Here is a 20,401-nt window from a genome sequence, read left to right as displayed (position 1 = left end):
TTTCGTGAAGTTTCCGATCTCACGATTTTTCCACAATTTCTTGGTCGTTTTGTGAATTTCGTGGATTTTGTGGGAAAGTCGCAAATTTTTCGCAGAAACGGGAGAAATTCGCCCATCACTAGTCCTGGGTCCCCAGTGTCATTAAGGCCAATATTAAATATAATTCATTACAGAAAGTGATCCCTTTCCATATAACTGGATTCGGCATCTCCTATGGTCGTTTTTTCGCCCTTCTCTGTCTCCTGACATGGCGGGGGGATCCCGTTGCACTCACTTCCCCCAGCCCATCTGCTGTCTGCCCCCATCAAGCTGACAAGTTATTTCAGATGCTTCTGCTGTAAGGAGGACAGAAATACCCAGAAAAGTAAAGTTGGGCTATAATTGGAGAGAGGGAGCTGCCAGCCGAAGAGCCATTTTTGCCCTCTCTCTCTCCCAGTTCTATAGTTGCTCCTGAAACCCAATCCTCATGGCAGCCCCTCCTCTGTGCAGTCCCCAGACAGATCAGCCTCCCTTGTCTATTCCACTTGAGCTCCCCTCCCTGCCGAGGAACAGGCTGGAGCACCATTCTTGTGCCATTCATCCCCCTCAGCCCAGGATCATTGTCCCACTACCACCAGCCAACTGAGGAATTCCATGTATTTTGTGCAATGCAGCAGCCCACCCCTTGCTGATGTGACAACGGCCCCTCAGGATCATGTGAAGCTTTCTTACTATTGATTACAACTCTGTGTTTTTGGGGAGCAGGAGTGGGAACTTATCTACTGTATGTGCCACAGAGAGGTGTGATCCTTCCTGGTGCCCCCTAAGTGCCACTGAGACCCATGAACCCCTGAATAGGTAAGAGCTTGTTTCATTTCTTCTCTGGCTACACCTGTTGCTGGGGCCACAATGTCCAGCGGAGCCCCTTTAGTTTCTTTCTACATTTTCCTGCAGCAGAAAAGTTCAGATTTCTGTGTAAAAAGTTCTGGCGAGTCTAATAGAAGCCATTTGCTCCGAAAGCATCAGATAAGCCTCCCCTCACTCTGCTTAACTACTAAACGCAACACCACATACAGTAGCACATTTCTCACCCACTTAATTCAATCTTGCCCACTCCCACACCTTGTGTATTACTCCCTTCCCTTTAGAGTGTAAGCTCTTTTGCATAGGGCCTTCCTCATCTTTTGTACCGGTATTGATTGTGATGTATTTATATATGTATCTCCATATGTTCTATGTATATAATTCATGTGATTTAGTTGTATAATCACATTTACTTTACAGTGCTAGACAATATGTTGGCGCTATATAAATACATGTTAATATTAATAATAATAATAATAATATTTCCCTATTGCACTGGATGGAGCACTCTGGGATTTGGGAAAAAGTGGTCGGAAGCAGCTAATATGTATAGGAATGCACTGAGCACAGGAATGGGCGGCTTCTGCTCCTACTGATCTTGCTGAACTACAGCATCGGTGCTTTAATAAGATCTGAGCTGCTTTAAAGAGTAGCACCAACCCATGATCTTTATTTATTATTATTTTTAAACGTCTCTGTTTCACTTTTATGCACATTTATAAGGACTTTTAATATATTAATATATAAGATACAGTATATATGCAGATTTCATAAATATACATCATATAAGACTGTCTTGGCGTTATCTTCTTGTTAAGGGCTCATATTTAGTAATGGGTGAATTTGTCCCATTTCGCCGAAAAATCCACAAATTTTCAGGGAAACAGCAAAAAAAATCGTGAAACGCAAATTTTGACGCCCGTGTCAGTTCTGACGAGTAAATTTTGACTCCAGAGTTAAAGTCAACAGGCATCCGAATAATGTTGATGCACGACAGTTTTGATGCAATCAACATTTTCGATACGTGTTCTATAATTTTTTGGCACCGGCGAATTTTCGCCGCAAATGTTTTCACCCATCACTACTCATATTCTGCAGTGATGAACGATACGTTTTATTGCTGCTTACAATGGGGATCAGATAGGATCTGTGCAGCCACTGGGACAGAATGTTCTGTTATACAGATAGCTAGAATCTCAGCTGCCATAAAGCAGGACAGGACTGCTGCTTACAATGGGGATCAGATAGGATCTGTGCAGCCACTGGGACAGAATGTTCTGTTATACAGATAGCTAGAATCTCAGCTGCCATAAAGCAGGACAGGACTGCTGCTTACAATGCGGATCAGATCTATTATAAAGACAGATGATTTGCAAGCAGAAATGTTACTACATAACTATTTTCCTTATTAAAACAACAGATACAAAGTTGCTAATGTAAATATCCCATTGAGAGATCTCGGTCCTGTGGGGAAATGAGGAAAGTAATGTTGCGCAGTAACGTGAGAGTGAAATGAGGAGCCAGAGGAGCTGCTGTAGGACAGACAAGTCTCGACACATTTCACTGAGACTCAGATACCCCCATGGATCACACTAAGAACTATTTAGGGCTGGTACAGTCCTGTAGTCTGACGGGCTGGAAATGCTTAAGAGGTTTGTGTGAAGCCTGTGAGGCAATGTCAGGAGAGATAAATAACTTTCTCATTGTGAAATGATTTTGTGTCAATATTCAAGTACAACGAGCAATAAATTAATTCTAACCCTATACCTGATGTAGAGTGTTGCCATACTGCTTTGTAATACAATATTTCCTTTTTTTTGGTATAAACTAATATAATAACATACATTCCCCAAACTGCCCTGTTTATGTATAACTAACAGATTAGCCGGATCAGAGTCTCTGGGATGAGTTTAAGGCAATTCCCTTATAATTCACAAGAGCCGGGAATATCCTGTAAATTATATCCTTATAAATGATGCTTAGTGATGTCATTGGTCATTTCTGTCACATGACTCACCGAAGCGTGTGTGTTATAATAAATAAGAATTATTATTAGAAGTCACCTCGGAGGTCCATGACCTGTATAAAAACACTCAGCCTTCGGCCTCATTTATATGTTCATGAAACTCCTCGGTAACTTATAATATCCTTATATTTTACAAGAGGGGGTACTTTATTCACTATATTATACACCGAGCAGTTAGGCCTGAAGGGAGTCACTGTATGTACAGTAAATATACAGTATGTGCAGTAAGTGTAAGTTACCTGTAGATATCACATATGCAGAACCATGATATAAGTCTGGACCAAAACTAAAGGGCGTCCAAAGCAAGCCCCATGCCGCCATTTGACCCCTCCCACAACAGAATTGCAAAGAATCATGGGTAAATGAGTGAGTTCTGTAACAAGTACTTTATATGAGGTGTGACATCTCCATCGGTTGTAAAACTCCCAGGCCAAATCCACCTGTTGTAAAACTCCCAGGCCAAATTCACCCGTTGTAAAACACCCATGCCAAATCCACCTGTTGTAAAACTCCCAGGCCAAATCCACCTGTTGTAAAACTCCCAGGCCAAATCCACCTGTTGTAAAACTCCCAGGCCAAATCCACCTGTTGTAAAACACCCAGGCCAAATCCACCTGTTGTAAAACTCCCAGGCCAAATCCACCTGTTGTAAAACTCCCAGGCCAAATCCACCTGTTGTAAAACTCCCAGGCCAACTCCACCGGTTGTAAAACTCCCATGCTGTAAAACATCATTCAAGAATTGTAGAATGGTCACAGTGTGTGTTTATAACTACACAATATGTACATTTGGCAGCCTGGGAAAAAAACTCCCTTAATATAACTAAGAAGTCAGAATATTTAGTACATAACACAGTTGTGTGATTTATGTGTGACAGTGTTACTATATACAAGAGGTTTTGTCTAGAAGGCAACTGAGCCACACAGCTGTCCACCATGGAGAGTAAGCTTTAGACGCCCCAACATGAGCTGGAAACCATTATGGATCTAGCAATGTGTATACAGATGGTTAAGACATTCTTTGACTTTAAGGACCAACTATATTGCCCTGAAATCTGTATGTACTCTAGATTTCTCTATGTTGCAGATGATCGGACCTGGAAAATGTCTTCTCATGAACCACCAAATTGGAGGATAAACAGTGGCCGTACATGTCTATGACCTCCTGTATGAAATGTATCATTTATTAAATTTGGCAATTTGTCTCATGGGCAAATGGGATGTTAGCATAGACACAACCTGTACATAATGTGCCTTAAAGTGCCCATTTACTGGCCAATAGGTTTTGTTGAGACTTTTGTTGAGCTGGTCTGTGACTTGTAGCACTTGTTAGCACTTCAGTGTTGACTCATCTTAAAAAAAAACCCCATAAAGAATGATATGTGTAGACATCTTCAGGCATTGGCTGGAATAGACAGCAAACACAAGATGCTCTTAGGCCTTGTTCTCTCAAGCGCTGTTATCAGATTTTATTATACAGTATGTCAGATATGACAGATTGTGGGTCATTAATTTCCATTTACTACTTGACAGAAATGCCAAAAAATACACTTTCTAACACCCTTCAAACTTTTATCTGATCCAACAGAAAAGGTATTGTAGGTATATTAGTAGATATAGCAGGTATAGTAGGGAGAGGTGGTGTCTATAGTAACAGTGGATAATAGTCTCTGGGAAGGGAGTGTGACTGTGGGATAGCAGGTATAGTAGGGAGAGATGGTGCCTATAGTAACAGTGGGATAATAGTCTTTGGGAAGGGAGTGTGACTGAGGGATAGCAGGTATAGTAGGGAGAGATGGTGTCTATAGTAACAGTGGATAATAGTCTCTGGGAAGGGAGTGTGACTGTGGGATAGCAGGTATAGTAGGGAGAGATGGTGTCTATAGTAACAGTGGGATCATAGTCTCTGGGAAGGGAGTGTGACTGTAGGATAGCAGGTATAGTAGGGAGAGATGGTGCCTATAGTAACAGTGGGATCATAGTCTCTGGGAAGGGAGTGTGACTGTGGGATAGCAGGTATAGTAGGGAGAGATGGTGCCTATAGTAACAGTGGGATAATAGTCTCTGGGAAGGGAGTGTGACTGTGGGATAGCAGGTATAGTAGGGAGAGATGGTGCCTATAGTAACAGTGGATAATAGTCTCTGGGAAGGGAGTGTGACTGTGGGATAGCAGGTATAGTAGGGAGAGATGGTGCCTATAGTAACAGTGGGATAATAGTCTCTGGGAAGGGAGTGTGACTGTGGGATAGCAGGTATAGTAGGGAGAGATGTGTCTATAGTAACAGCGGATAATAGTCTCTGGGAAGGGAGTGTGACTGTGGGATAGCAGGTATAGTAGGGAGAGATGGTGCCTATAGTAACAGCGGCTAATAGTCTCTGGGAAGGGAGTGTGACTGTGGGATAGCAGGTATAGTAGGGAGAGATGGTGTCTATAGTAACAGTGGGATCATAGTCTCTGGGAAGGGAGTGTGACTGTGGGTGAGGTTTGGCCTGTATTCCTCACACAATTGTCCAATTTGCCCCAGTTAATTAAGACTGGTGCTAAAAGCTTTATTATTTACATGAGAAGAGCCCATTAATAGGGAGCGCGGTACAGCTAACGCTTTCCTAGGAAAAAGAAAAACATCGCTCTGCTATCGTTTCCCCATTATTGGTCTTTCAGAATAAACATTTGGATGATCGTCCCTTTTGTAACCACTTGTTTGCACCTCATTAGAGATTCTTTATTAGTGTTTGGGAACCACTGAAAGGAAATATTTACTGTGGTACGGGATAAGGAGAAAACAGGGCAGTTGCTGAGCTCCTGCCAACTGTCAGTTGTGTAACATGGGGAATCATTTACATTGTTTCTGTCAGTTCTTTAGCTCTTCATTTCATGTATTCTTTTATAGAGACCTACAGTTTTGATAATGTGGAGGTTTGCTAGATAATCTTGGAAGTATAGCAGGGTCACAGTAACTTATTTGTACCCTGGGTACCCCTGGAACTATAGCAGGGTGACACCCCAATGTTTCTATATATCTGTAACCTTGTTATGAGCTAAGGGGGCCCAGTCTGAAGGTCAGTTAGGGGGAGATTTGGGGTGAGTGCTTATTTGTGCCCTGGGTACCCCTGGAACTATAGCAGGGTGACACCCCAATGTTTCTATATATCTGTGACCTTGTTATGAGCTAAGGGGGCCCGGTCTGAAGGTCAGTGTTAGGGGGAGATTTGGGGCGAGTGCTTATTTGTACTCTGGGTACCCCTGGAACTATAGCAGGGTGACACCCCAATGTTTCTATATATCTGTAACCTTGTTATGAGCTAAGGGGGCCCAGTCTGAAGGTCAGTTAGGGGGAGATTTGGGGTGAGTGTTTATTTGTGCCCTGGGTACCCCTGGAACTATAGCAGGGTGACACCCCAATGTTTCTATATATCTGTAACCTTGTTATGAGCTAAGAGGGCCCAGTCTGAAGGTCAGTTAGTGGGAGATTTGGGGTGAGTGTTTATTTGTGCCCTGGGTACCCCTGGAACTATAGCAGGGTGACTGTTACCCCAATGTTTCTATATATCTGTAACATTGTTATGAGCTAAGGGGGCCCAGTGTGAAGGTCAGTTAGGGGGAGATTTGGGGTGAGTGCTTATTTGTGTCCTGGGTACCCCTGGAACTATAGCAGGATGGCAAAACATATAAGCTTATTATGAGATAACAAACGTTTGACCTTCAAGGAGTGACTTGACATTAAAATTCTAGAATCACTTCAATGAAGACTCCAGGTCTTCCCATGAGTAATGTGTTACTCAATAGTCTCATGTCAACGTCCAGAGTGAAAATGCTGTAAATACAATTTATGATAGTTACACCCAATAGTAATAGCTTAGCTGGAACTACACCAGTCACTTTTATGTTTTTATAATGTTTTTACCATTGACATCAGCAACATTTATGTATTTATAATAATTATTATAGAGCTTTAAATCAACACGTCATGGAAAATTCACAAACGTGGAGAGCTCCAGTTATAAATTTTTGGAAATGGAAATAAAATCTATAGAAACATGAAAATTGCAAACCTCTAGTTATTACTCCGTTCCCAGCAGATTTTCAACCGCTGGATTTGCATTTGTCATGAAATATCGGCACGAGATGGAATGCTTAGAGTTGTGTGATGGGGATCATTAGAGTCCTTCAGATTTAATGGAGATGTTTGTGACAATGTCATTCTCCATAATTCCCAGTTTTAAATTCTAACCAGTGGGTGGCCCTATTACAGGAGAGGAGATGCCTGATGGAAGTATATGGATGATATGCCTGGTTGGCTCTTGGAAGCAGATGATGACAACTCAGTGGTCTAATGACTGGTCACTCGGTGACAACAAACCCCCCACCCATGCCAATTGTGATGTCCTTTGGTGATGTGTAGGCATCCTTTGACACTAGGTGTGTTCGGACCACAGATTTGGCCATGATACTGTGTGGTGGGGCCAAACTATGTGTGGGGCTGGGGCCAGTCAACCTTATTTGGATGTGATTTCACATTTACTGACAGGAGGGCCCAGTAAGGGCAGCTGCCAGTTTTTACAACCCTCTAAAGCTATCATTCAGAATAAACCTAGAGTATGGGCCTGTCAGGAGAACATAAGAATCTATATCTACAAGTTATTCCTCCCACAGTTAAAACAATGTTTTTGAACACTTTGCATCTAAAATGGGGCAAGAGATGTGTTTATACGGTAGTTAAATACTGAAATTACTGTTCTGTCAGAACCTTTCCCAGTAATCCTATGTCTGGCCTATTATGAGTAGGGTGAAATTGTAGTTTAGGATACCGGCAGGGTAGTTATTCTAGATAGGAAGAGTGGGGTTAGCAGGTGTAGTAGGGCAAAATGGAGACAGAAGAACAAGGTCGAGACTGTAGGATAAGATCGAGACAGTAGGACAAGATGGAGTCCATATGAGAAGATAGAGACTGTAGGACAAGATCGAGACAGTAGGACAGTATTTAGACAGGACAAGATGTAGAAAGTAGGATGAGATAGCGACAGTAGCTCAAGGTTTAGACAGGACAAAATGGAGACAGAATATTTAGACAGGACAAGATATAGAAAGTAGGTTTAGATGGTGACAGTAGCACAATATGGCAACAACAGGACAAGATGGAGACAGTAGGACAAGATTTAGACAGTACACAATGGAGACAGAAGGATGAGATGATGGCAGTAGGGCAAGATGGAGACAGTAAGACAAGATTGAGACAGTGTGAGAAGATGAGACAGTAGGACTAGATGGAGACAGTGTGAGAAGATGGAGACAGTAGGACAAGATGGAGTCCATATGAGAATATGGAGACAATAGGACAAGATGGAGACAGCAGGACAAAATTGAGACAGTAGGACAATATTTAGACAGGACAAGATATTGAAAGTAGGACTAGATGGTGACAGTAGCACAATATGGCAACAACAGGACAAGATGGAGACAGTAGGACAAGATTTAGAAAGAACACAGTGGAGACAGAAGGATGAGATGGTGGCAGTAGGGCAAGATGGAGACAGTAGGACAAGATGGAGACAGTAGGACAAGATGGAGACAGTAGGAGAAGATGGAGACAGTAGGAGAAGATGGAGACAGTAGGACAAGATGGAGACAGTAGGGCAAGATGGAGATAGTAGGACAAGATGGAAACAGTAGGACAAGATTTAGGCAGGATAAGATGGAGACAGAGGGATGAGATGGCGACTGTAGGGCAAGATGGAAACAGTAGTTGAAGATGGTGACAGTAGAAAAAGGTGGTAACAGCAGGACCTAATGGCAATAACAGGATAAGATTGAGACAGGAGGATGAAGTAACATTAGGGCATTATATTATAAGTGTAAAGGGAAACTTACAGCACTGTACAAGTGTTACTCTTTCATTTCCTCAACTGCTTTCCTATAGGCTCCACATTAGCCGACTCACAGGGTGTTATAGGACTTTACTCTTGCACAGCCACAGAGTTATATGTGTAACTAAATGCTGGAACACCTACAGAGTATTATCCGCACAAGTATAGTGTAACTTACACAAGGGTCACTGTAACGTTGTCACTTAGATGCCATGAAATGAAAGCGAGTGACAGACTAATAAATAGTAAGAGAATAGGGTTAATGATGGAAAGTGACAGTAACTCGCGCATTGCTGCTATATCTTATTTCATTGACTGACTCCCAGCCGGGCTGTACAATTGCCCCAGGGAGGGGCTCAACAAGCACCAATTTCTACACTGGGGCATTTGTGTGGGGGAACCCCCCCCCCTTCTTTGTGTGTAAATGACCTTTTCTTAGGTGAGTGATTAAAGCAGAAATGTCAGTGTCAGTAAAGGATTAACCCCTGTGGCGCTGCCGCCTGTTACCTGAGCCAGAACCTTGGGACCAACTCTGAGAGTTTCATGTACCGACACATTCGGCTGTGAAATGAGCAAGAGAAATGTCAGATCTTTCATTACTTACAGTGATAGTGATCTGCCCCGTCTCCTGCAGCAGCATCATTGCACTAATACAGACAGACAGACAGTTATTATATTATGCCATGTCTTCTATCATCTATATCTGCTATCTATATCTATCTATCATCTATCCATCATTTAGCAATCGATCAATCAATCAATCAATCAATTAATCAATCAATCATCTATCTGTAATCTATATATCTATCATCTATCTATCTATCTATCTATCTATCTATCTGTCTGTCTGTCTGTCTGTCTGTCTGTCTGTCTGTCTGTCTGTCTGTCTGTCTGTCTCTATCAATCAATCATCTATCTGTAATCTATCTATCTATCTATCTATCTATCTATCAAAAATTCTAGCTGTCATCTATATATCCATTATCCATCTATATTTCTATCTATCATCTATCCATCATTTAGCAATCAATCAATCAACCAATCATCTATCTGTAATCTATATATCCATCCTCTCTCATCTCTCTCTCTCTCTCTCTCTCTCTCTCTCTCTCTCTCTCTCTCTCTCTCTCTCCCTCTCTCTCCCCTCTCTCTCTCTCTCCCCTCTTCTCTCTCTCTCTCTCTCTCTCTCTCTCTCTCTCTCTCTCTCTCTCTCTCTCTCTGGATACCCCCTTCCTCTGCCCAGCTAATATAATGACTATCTTTATATAAACAGTTTCTTAAACAGCCTTTTTTCTCTTTAGAGGGGGGGGGACACACACAGAGGGAGATTTAGTCACTTGTGATAAATCTTCGCTACCGCAGGCGACTAATCTGCCCTAAATGTCTTCCCACTGGCAAGAATGTGAATCGCGGGCGGGATGGCATAGGTGTTGCTGTCGCCCCAAGTTTCCTTGTGAGGCACCTTTGGGCGACTTTAGAAATCCGAAGAGATGTTTTATCACCCTTAAGACTAACGGGAGATCTGCTGCCCATATTTAAATCTGCAGTAGCGCAGGCAACGTCTGGCACCTCCTGGAGCAACAAATCTCCCATCTGTCATGGCTCTAATCCTACATTTTATCACTGATCATTTTCAAGCTATTTTGACCCCCAGCAGCTCTGTTTTACAGGAATCTCTGCCTGATATTTTACTGTTTGCAGCAAGGCAACTCCTACACCTGTTATTAAATACAAATACCAAATTATTCTGAACTGTCTGTCCTGAATCCCCTGGGAATTCCCTTTACCCACTTTGGGGCAACAGGCAAGAAACAACTAATTTCCTCTCCTGGAACATGAGTTACAAAGTCAATGACTTAGTTCTGGGGAAGGGCTAAATCTGTAAATGAAGTTCATGTCTAATAAAAGAGTTTTCAGACCATTGGAGGCTTCACGGGAATCAGCAGGAGATTTTATTGACTTCAGCAGCTGCCGGGCTCCTAAATTAGCTCATTTGCCAACAGAGAGACGCCCGAGGGAAACTAAAAGGGGTTGTTCACCTTCCAAACACTTATTTCAGTTCAATTGGTTTTCAATTGGTTTCAGATTATTAACCAGAAATAAAGACTTTTTTTTTATCATTTCCCCAAAATCTAAAGTTGAATGTTCGTGTCTCTGGTGTTTGAGTCTGACAGCTCAGTAATTCAGGTTCAGACTCTGAACTGTTACAATTTTACAACATTTAGTTGATCCATTTCTCAGCAGCATCTCTGGAGTATCAGTAACTATTGTATCAATTCTGCAGTCCTGTCCTGCTTTATGGCAGCTGAGATTCTAGCTATCTGTATAACAGAACATTCTATCCCAGTGGCTGCACAGATCCTATCTGATCCCCATTGTAAGCAGCAGTCCTGTCCTGCTTTATGGCAGCTGAGATTCTAGCTATCTGTATAACAGAACATTCTATCCCAGTGGCTGCACAGATCCCATCTGATCCCCATTGTAAGCAGCAGTCCTGCCCTGCTTTATGGCAGCTGAGATTCTAGCTATTTGTATAACAGAACATTCTGTCCCAGTGGCTGCACAGATCCTATCTGATCCCCATTGTAAGCAGCAGTCCTGTCCTGCTTTATGGCAGCTGAGATTCTAGCTATCTGTATAACAGAACATTCTGTCCCAGTGGCTGCACAGATCCTATCCGATCCCTATTGTAAGCAACAGTCCTGTCCTGCTTTATGGCAGCTGAGATTCTAGCTATCCGAGGATTCTCTGTTATAGAGATTTGTATACTGCTGCTCACCCCTGGGTTGAGTTAGAGGCAGAATCATCTTCTATATTGTAATGACCTGCATGAGTGCAAAAGACCAAAACAATTCTAAAAATGCCACGGATTTAAGGAATTCCCAAGCAGCCACTGCAATGGACAGTCAGATGGTTGCATTTAAGGAACCGCATCTAAACAGGAATTGCAATCATTTTCATTTGAGGAGCTAAAAAGCCTTTTGCTTCCCTATTTGACCAGACTGGAAATTGCCAAAACATATGGAGGAGACCATGTAGTTATAAAGACCCCAGCTAGGTGGCACCATAGGTGGAGTGAGTGAAGATCAGTACAATGGTCTATCTGAGTGGGGGTCAGTTCTACCTATTCTCTAATATGTTTACTAGTCCTGCTCCAACATTCCCCTTCTGTTACAGTCTTTCCTTATTGCTGTCATCTTTTGCAGCTTTCTTGCCCTACTGTTGCTATTTAGTCCTCATGTAAATATCTGACCCTATTGTAAATGTTAAACCCTACTTTTGACATCTTGGCCTGTTGTCAACTTATTGCAGTTTTGTTCTCAACTTCTCCTATTACCATCTCTACATACTGCTGCTATCTTCCATGCTATCTCTCCTTACTGCCACCCTCTTGTCCTACTGCCACCATCTCTCTCCACAGCCACCCTGTTGTCATATTTGTGCCATCTCTCCCTACTGCCATCCAATTGCCCTACTTCCACCATCTCTCTGTACTCCCACCCTCTTGCCCAACTGCCACCATGGTTTCCTACTGCCACCTTCTTGCCTTACTGCTGCTGTCTCTCTCCCTACTGCCACCCACTTGTCCTACTGATGCTGTTTCTCCCTACTGCCACCCTCTTGTCATATTTGCGCCATCTCTCCCTACTGCCATCCAATTGCCCTACTGCCACCATTTCCCTGTACTGCCATCCTCTTGCCCAACTGCCACCATGGCTCGCTACTGTCACCCTTTTGCCCTACTTCTACCATCTCTCCCTACTGCCACCCTCTTGCCCAACTGCCGCCATCTCTCCCTACTGCCACCCACTTGTCCTACTGCCACCATTTCTCTCCACATGCGGCACTCTGTACTGCTATTTGCAGCTCCCATGCCAGGCATGAATGAGTGGCTCCTGAAATAAACTGTATAACTGTGTGTGTGTGTTTTGTATGCAAACAAATATGGCAACCTGTCATTCAAGGAGAAATAAAGGTTCCATAAACAGCCTCGACTCTTGCAAAAAAAATAAAATATAGATTTTAAATGTAAAATAATTATCCCAGGGATAAAAACCCTGCATTTCTAGAAATTCAATAGCTGCAATTATGTGTTTTATTTCATTGCGGGTACAATGATATACATTGTAATACATGACTTACAGTAGAAAGGGCTTTTCTGCAGAACTGTATACAATTAAATCAATTGAAAGAAGCAGAAAGGAAAGTTTTAGACTCAACGATGGAGAAAACAAATCCTTGCAATCAATATAGGAAAAGGAATAAAGGGAATAAAATGATATCACGGATAACACAATATAGTCATATACTGTATATATATATATATAATATATGGAAATAATATATCCACTGAAAGGGCAGCCCCTAGGGACACACATAGATGGTGCTACTGCACATTGAATTCCTGCTGCTAATGAAGTTGCCCAAACACAAATAATTTGATGGCCAATTTCTGTCTAATTACCCGACCATTAGCCTTTCAGAATAGGATAGGGATTCAGTAGACTGGAGAAGGTTGCCATCTCATGGCAGAAATAAAAACCTACACCTTCATGAAGGGGTAGTTCATCTTATTTAATTAAAATTATATTTTAGTATGATGTAGACATCAATATTCTGAGACAATTTGCAATTGATCTTCATTTGAAATTAATTTTTTATAGCTTTTCATTTATTTAGCTTTTTTGATCAGCAGGTAAATCACCAGCTATCTGGTTGCTAGTATCATATTTACCCTAGCAACTAGACATTGATTTGAATAAGAGACTGGAATATGAATAGGAGAGGCCTGAATATAAAGAGGAGGAATAAAAAGTAGTCATAACAATGCATTTGTAGTCTTACAGAGCATTTGTTTTTAGAAGGGGTCAGTGACCCCCATTCAGAAGCTGGAAAGAGTCAGAAGAAGAAGGCAAATAATTTGAATGTATGTAAAAAATGAAGACCAGTTGCTTAGAATTTGCCATTATATAACATACTTAATGTTAACTTGAAGGTAAATCACCCATTTGACGGGGCTGTGACATCACTTCATGATATGACATCGCTGTGTGATGTCATTGACATCAGCATACAACGAATGCGACGGGGCTGCTGCAAAATAGCAGTGTACTCAAAAATAGCAGTGACAGTCAAAAAGCAACGGTATCTCCAGTGAATGGAACTTCCAGCTCTTGCAGCACAATATCTTAAAGCGAAAAAACCCAATGAACAACGGAACAAACGAATGGACATGATGAATTCCCTCGACTCGTCTCCATCTGTATAGAAACGTGACTATTGTCTGGCGCATTCATCATCCTGTTGTTTGAAGGAATAAAAGGAAATAACCCGAGGGCTGATTATTCAGCCGATGAGCTGGGGCATGTATACATTTAGGAATATCTGAATATTATAGGCCGTATTATTTGATGATGACTCAACAGAGGTCTATGCAAAGCAGAGCCAGAATAAATCCAATAAGACAAATGCATATTCCCATGTGGCCTTTAGAGAGAGAGAAACCTTTCAACGTCAAGTTCATTTTTCAATGTCACAGAAGAATTATTGTTACAAGGAAAAAAGAGCAAAGTCAGTGGATTATACTTTGTTCTTTAAAGAACAAACCAAAATAAGGACCCGGGCGTGAATTCATTACAGTTATGGGATCTGTCCCAGTTATGGGATCTGTTATCAGAAAACCCTTTATCCAGAGAGGGTAGGCCGTCTTCCATAGACTCCTTTTTATCCAGATAATCAAAATGTTTTTTTCCTTTTCTCTGTAATAATCTGTACTTGATCCCAACTAAGATATAAATCAAAACCAGCCTGTTGGGTTCAAAAAAGAATTATGGTATGAAAATCCAAATTAGGGAAAGATCCGTTATCCGGAAAACCAAATAGTTGGGTATAGATAACCATAAAGTGCAGGGTTCTGCTACAAAAAGTGCCTTTATTCACCAACAAACGCCATGTTTCGAGATTTGCAGCTCTTTTTCAAGTGTTAAACAGCTGAAAAGCTCTAAACATCTCGTGTGTTGGTGAATAAAGATACTTTATGCAGCAGAACTCTGCGCTTTATGGTTATCTATACCCAACTTTTTGGATTTACCGAACTTATGCTTTGGATGGAAGCAAGGGTCTAGATACCGAATTTACATTTAAGGGTAAATCTACCAGATCACTGTGTCTGTTATTCGGAAAACCCCAGGTCCCGAGCATTCTGGGTAACAGGTCCCGAGCATTCTGCATAACAGGTCACGCACATCCTAAAAAGCCACAGGATCATGGAGCACTGTTGGAGGGGTAAAGTCAGGGCAGAATAGGATGTGGCCATCCAGAACCTGGGCATGGCTGGGATGGAGCGGGAATGGCCAAGATACCTGGCTTTGAAGGGATTTGGGAAGGTTTCTCTGTATTTTGGGGAAAAAGGGGGTTAGCTTCTGGTCATAGCTCCTTTATGCCCCTTGAATGGGCCTCCCCCAACCTCCATCTGACTTCTGCCTCACTCCTTGCACCTTTTTGCACCCAGGATTCACCCTGCACTTGCCTGCCGTCCTCCCCATAGAACCAACCTCAAAATTACCTGCCTCTACCTAACCCAGTTAAAGCTCATGAAGCTCCGTTGCAGGTTGGAACTCCATTCCAAGGGTTCCCAGTAACATGGAATACTGTAGCATTTCAGCAAAGCATACTGAAAAAGCTCAGACCCAATCATATACAGTAGATACCATATTCTTAATTCTTTATTCCAACATTGATTATTAACCAGTGAATGGTCTATTGAACACAATATATGTTAGTATTAATATATTTCATGTAGAGCATGTACAGCAAGTGCCTGAATTCTACAAATTCTAGCAAATTCTTTGTTGAGTTTTAGTTCTCCTTTAAGCCGTATGTCTTTCTCACTTTGCCTGTATCAGCTATTAGCAGTTTTATTGCCGGCTGCACTTTACAAGGCACCAGAAAAGCTTTCCCTGTCTACATCATATTTGTACTATGTCCTGAGCACACAGCTTCTGTCTTGCCAAGAGGAACGGAAATGGCACTTGGTCTTGCCAGGAACCGAAATACAGTATAATGTCTAACAGAGCAGTTTATTGGGCTTTTTGTGCACAATCCAGTGTTTAGTGCCTCTTTCTCCTGTCCTGCTTTATGATTGAGATGCAATTGATCTTTACAACTGCACATTCAGCCTTCCTGGGCTAAGATCCTCTATAAAACTCAGTGTTTGCAAGGTTTTTGGGTCACTGACCATGGAGAGTTGGAGACAATTTCCTTTGAGAGATGTTGCTGTAACAATCTAGTCTAGGCTGAGGTTGTCTTTGCTAGAAGAGTCACAGGTTTAGACCAAAAATTCCATGTCTCACATTTCAGAAGTCAACAGACCCAAATGCCAGCTATGGTGGCATCTGCGTATACTTATTTCAGGTTGTATCTATAGTAATCCAAGTCCTATATTCATCCTGCTCTTGCTAAGTTCTCCCCTAGTATCTCTCACTATCATTTCACCCATTTGATGGTCATCTTGTCTGTATCATTTGCTTTGATTTTAGCGTAGGGGAAATGACCCCTGGATTATTGGTTGGTGCAACAGGTGTATGTTTTTATATTTCCAGCCTTGAGGTGAGGGCCACCAGCCCAGGAGACCTCAGATGATATATTTAGGGCTTGTTTCCTGCGTACTGGGCAGGACTTGCAGTTCGAGTTTCAAAGCAGAGGATTGTCTGTACATAAAAATACTTTAATGGTTTTGGAATGGAATCTGATCCTACGATGGGATTTACTGGGCTCTAGATCCCAGTCAAATAGATATATTGGATTGATTCTGATCCTACAATGACATGAATAGGTTTGTGTCTTTAGCAGTGGCAAAGGTAAAGTGTCTAACCACCCTACCGCCATGTTCCACTGCAGTCATATACCATGGACCCACACGTTTCTATTCTGCTGTGCTAGGACATGGGGAAAAGAAAAGACATTGCAAGACCCAATCGCTTGTATACCATATTACTTCCCAACATACAGCCCCTCAGCTGTTACCAAACTCTTAGCATGGCCAACGGCTGTTGTTTGATGTGGTAATTATAAATTAGATAAATCAAGGAAGGACCCTGTAGTAATTCTACCACCTTACATCATGAGAACCACCCGCATCAAACCTTCCACCCTTCCACCGAGATATATTAAGAGTACCAGTCTTTCTGCCTAATGAAGCTAAAATATTAAGCGCCTGACACGCATTTTACTCGCTATGCGAGAGCTTTAAATTGGTTGCATTGGTTAAATTGGTGCAGATTATAAATTAGTATTATTATAAATTATCAACAACTAAAGGCTCATAAATTTGGCAGCACTGGTGTAAACCATTTTAGCCCCCCTCTTTATCCACTGACTTCATATTCTCCCAATGTTTATACCTTGACTCACTGTCACCATCTTGACCCACCATCTTCATCTTAATCTTCGGGTCCCATTTTTTCCCCAGTTCTTGTCATCTTGACACAATCCTAACCCAATCTCTCTCTCTATCTTGCCATACTGTCTCCATCTTGCCATATTATCACCATTATGCCCTTCTTATTCCACCTTGATTTCCCATACCTGCTACAGTTGCCATTATTTCCAACTATAATTATCTTGACCCAATCTCTTTTGTCCTACTCTCTCCAGCTTGGCCTTCTGTCTCCATCTGGTCCCACTGTCTCTCTCTTATCACCATCATGTCCCTCCATGCCATTTTTTTCCAATTATCATGATCTTGACCCAATCTCTCTCTATCTTGCCATACTGTCTTCATCTTGCCATATTATCACCGTTGTGCCGTTTTGATTCCACCATGATTCCCCTTACTTGTTACAGTTGCCATTTTTTCCAACTATCATCATCTTGACCCAATCTTTCTTGCCCTACTGTCTCCAGCTTGGCCTTCTGTCTCCATCTGGTCCTGCTGTCTCCATCTTGCCATAGTGTCTCCATCTTGCCCTACTGTCTCCATCTTGCCATAGTGTCTCCGTCTTATCATAGTGTCTCCATCTTGCCCTACTGTCTCCATCTTGCCCTACTGTCTCCATCTTGCTGTATTATCACCATCATGTTCCTCTGATTTACATTACCTGCTACAGTTGCCATTTTTTCCAACTATCATCATCTTGATCCAATCTCTCTCTGTTTTGCCCTACTGTCTAAATCTTGCTGTATTATCACCATTGTACCTTCTGATTCCATCTTGATTTCTCTTACCTACTATCTCTCATTCGTTCAATCTCAGGGGCAAATTTCCACCACTGTTAGAAAGTGATAATTATAAAAGGTTTATAGAATTAAATTAATTAAATTAAAATAAAAAAGCTTAAATATTCCCCTTGTTATTTAGGCTGTAACATATAACACTGAATGTGATTGTGTATTATCAGCAGACTGTAGCCATATCTGTAGCAAGAAGAGTTAGGCATATTATAATATAAAATGATACTGTGAAGATGAAACAAGCAGCCAAGACAAGTAATGCTGACACTGTTATTATTCCAAAATAATGTTTTTTTTCTGTCACAACTTATAATTTTAATTGAATAGTGGGAAAGACTTTTACTCTGTAGTGGCAGCAAATGACCCTCAGGATATGGAGGATCAAAGTGAACTTGTGTCAGTATTATAAAGGGAGGTTGTGGTGCCTTTGGGACAGCGGTGCTTGCTGGCTCATGCAAAAATGAACTTATATGAAGGTTAATAATAATAGGAAATGAGCATTGCTGTGGATATAATAGCCCAATGGTTATAACCAATGGTCTTACCTAGGCTGCCTCTAGGTCAGACACTCATCCCACTATTTAAATGATCACCAGTCTCTCCGGATGTCACAAAAAAAATGGTAAATTGCCGGTGAAAACATTGCGTAATATTTACTGATGGTCATAAGTTTTGCATCTGAATTCTAGGATCTCAAACCCCCAGTGACAGGTGCAAAATTGAGCTCGATGTGGGGAAAGAATGTTGCATCGAAAGAAACCGAAATGATGAAAGTTACCCTTATTCCCATTAGTATCTTCTCTTCTGTAAATAAAATGTACCAGCATAGGGGACACTAAACAGAATCTTTGTATTTTCCACTTTAATTCATACATTTGAACCCCTTAAATAGTCAATATAGAGTACTGTCCCTTTAAAAGATAGATTTGTTCTAGTCAGGTGTATGACAAAATAAATATATCTGGAGTCTCGTTTGCTGATGAGGGCAGTGGGTGCTCCCAGTTTGTGTTGATTCTTTGCACACTGACTATTTATCACACATGCCTTTTGGTTCCCAATGACTTTTATGACAACAGAAGAGCAAAATTAACTTTCGGCTGATAAATTTGGTTGTCCCGCTCGCTCCCCTTCCTGGGCAAATTAGGGGAGTCTCTGGGAGATACAATGAGCTGTGGTTTGGGGAGGATAATCCATCAAGGTGCATAAACTCAATAGGATCAGTCACGCAAGAGTTTGGCCTCGTTCATTATTCAGAAACGTTAAGGACAAAGAGGAATTGTCGGGCTCGGGAGTTTTCAATGATATTTTGCTGAGGTTTTAAGAACTGTTTTTAATAATGTGCTGTAAATGGCATTAACTGTCTGTTTTATTCTTCACCTTGAAGGCCAGTGATCAGGTTTTGCCTACGAATAAAGGGCCTGGAAATGATGTCCACAAACACAATGAGAACCATAAAGAACCACGTTATGCCTATAATGGACAGTAAGGGTCATTTACAAAAACCCCAGACACAAGTGATTGAGCAGTGTTGGATTGGGGGCCCCCTACAAACCCCCCATCCCAGTTGCAACCCCCTTCTGCCCCCAGCCATGCTCAGGGAGGACACCAGGAAAAAACCCGGTGGGCCCCGGCTCTTGTGTTCCCCGCCAGCCCAGACCCAGTCCCTGCCACAATATATCACCGCTGCCCTGACCGCCTTCTCCTGCCCTGGAAAGGTACACGCGTGGGCAGGGGGGCGGGTGGAGGAGGGTTGTGGTATTTGTGGGGGGCCCTAGGGGGCTTTGTGTCTGGGCGGAAGGTGTGGGGAGCCCTAAGGCAGCAGCCCTGGTGTTAGGGTTGACATCTAGCCGGTATTTTACTGGCCTGGCCGGTAAAAATGATGGTTGATCCGAATGTTATTAATAGGGAAAAAACTTAAATATATAAAAAGGCCGGTATTTTTTTCCAGAAAAGGTGGCAACCCTACCTGGTGGACCCCAGGCCCAACCCAGTCTGACCCTGGCTGTGCTTTCCTTTCCTTTAGCGGCACACACTTTCAGAAACAGGGTCTGGGCTGTTGGGGCCACCAGGTTTTTTTCCCAGTGTCCTGCCGACCCAGTCCGACCCTGTGCTTGAGCACTAACGGATGCAAAATCATTAATTTACCCAGCATTTGCATTTGGGACATTTCTGCACCACACTGGTGGGTACAAAGCAGTCCTAATGGCTGATGGTATCAATCAGGCTCCTTCATACCATGCCCCCCAGAGCTCCTTAACTTAGTAGGGATGGTAGAGATTTAAATGCCTACCCCATCATGTCCATCATGAATACAGTACAGAAAGAGGGGCAAATTAATTGCTGTGTCCCTAGACCTGTGCTTCCAGCCAATGCTGTTCCTTTTTGTGTTTCAGTGTGGCCAGTGCCAAACTCTGCCCTTATGCCTCCACGCCCCAGT

At 42.2% G+C, this 20,401-nt stretch overlaps 1 protein-coding gene across 1 annotated transcript in view; it reads left to right on the top strand.

Annotated features, from left to right (window-relative positions):
* The first annotated feature begins 509 nt into the window (after positions 1-509).
* Positions 510-20,401, top strand: part of LOC108719434 (collagen alpha-1(XXII) chain) — a 165,231-nt gene continuing 145,339 nt past the window's right edge. The window contains exon 1 of the mRNA XM_018268284.2: positions 510-837. The gene's annotated coding sequence lies outside the window, so the exon portion shown is untranslated. The remainder of the gene's footprint in view (positions 838-20,401) is intronic.

Source organism: Xenopus laevis, chromosome 6L (assembly GCF_017654675.1).
Source record: "Xenopus laevis strain J_2021 chromosome 6L, Xenopus_laevis_v10.1, whole genome shotgun sequence".
NCBI classification, from domain to species: Eukaryota; Metazoa; Chordata; class Amphibia; order Anura; family Pipidae; genus Xenopus; species Xenopus laevis.
The sequence above is the reverse complement of the archived record's forward strand: the minus strand, read 5'-3'. Positions and strand labels throughout refer to the sequence as shown.